The sequence below is a fragment of the Lipotes vexillifer genome, unplaced genomic scaffold, assembly GCF_000442215.2.
Source record: "Lipotes vexillifer unplaced genomic scaffold, Lipotes_vexillifer_v1.1 scaffold2049, whole genome shotgun sequence".
Lineage (NCBI taxonomy): Eukaryota > Metazoa > Chordata > Mammalia > Artiodactyla > Lipotidae > Lipotes > Lipotes vexillifer.
In genome coordinates, this window is record NW_006778494.1 from 98,760 (window position 1) to 100,138 (window position 1,379).

Genomic DNA, 1,379 nt, shown 5'->3' on the forward strand with positions numbered 1-1,379 from the left:
TTTTAAAAAAAAAAAAAAATATATATATATATATATTTACAGGTTCTCAAGAGACTCTGATTCAGTAATCAGTGGGGCCGGAATTGGATGTTAGCAAGCTCCCCAGGTTTCTAAATCGGTGACCCCCGCAGGCTGTGGTAACAGAGAGGCTCAGAGATTCCACCCGCCTCTTCCCCAACCCACCCCCAATATAGCTGAAGCAATTGAGAACATTTTGCCAGGAAGTATCCAGAACCAATTTCCGCAGTTCTTCCTTCCCCTGTGCTGCGGAGACATTGCTTCAAAGAACATACTCTGAAACACAGCCCAAGACACCCTCCCAGGAGACCCGTTTTCTGGATGCGCCACTGCAGAGCCCCAGGCCTGTGGATTGCCTTCCCTTCCCATTAATCCTGGGACACCCTCATTTAGATATGATCTGCATACATTTGCATATTGAGCTCCAGCGCCCCCCTCCTTCCCCCGCCCCACTCCCCCGTGGCATGTTAGAGGAAAATAAAATTAATGTATTCAAAAAGCCCGCTGAGATGTGTTCAAACCTCACACAGCGCTGGGACTTTGATACAGTTGAAGCCAGGGAGATGGGATAAAGGGAAGATGGCACAGCCTCGGTGTGGATGCAGCAGGATGGCCGGCGGAGAGGACGCAAGTTAGAAGCCTCCTGAGGTCTGGAATCACAGCCTAGAACCTGATGACAGGCAATGCGGGATTTCTCCAGCAGGAAAACACAGGGAGCACCAGTAGACAGGGTGAAGGAGCTCCCCCTTTCACAGGGGTGGGTGAGATTCCTTCCCAGCCTAGAAGGGGCCTGGCTTGGGGACCACCGCAAAGGCCCTTCTGTATCTAACCACAGGCTCCATGAAGAGCCTGCCATGTGACAGCTGTTGCCGTGGAAGGGGCTGGAATCTGACAGTCCTGGATTTGAACTGGGGTAAATGACTTTCCCTCCCTGAGCCTCAGTTTCCTCATCTTTAGAATGGGAGTAATAAGCTCATTACATGGTGATGGGAGTCATGTCTTTATTTGGTTACCCGGTGATGGACTATCTTTCCTAGGCCCCTTCTGAGGCTGGTAAGGAATCTGTTAGTGTGTGCAAGTGGCATTGCCAGCCCAGCAGCCCTGAGAATTCTCGAAGGCTGTCCCTGCCCACAGCTGACCAGCTCCCTCTACCTCCAGCTCACTTTCCTAGTCTGACCTCACATTACTGCTGGGAGGCTCCAGAAACCTTTTCTATACCTTCCTTTTTGCTTAAGTTAGCCTGAACCAGTTTTGGTTGCTTGCAGCCAAGGGCCCCCATTGACACAAGGACCATTCTCTTCCTTCTCTTCAGTTTCCTGAGTGTCTTTTTTTTTTTTTTTTTTTTTTTTTTTTTTTTTTTT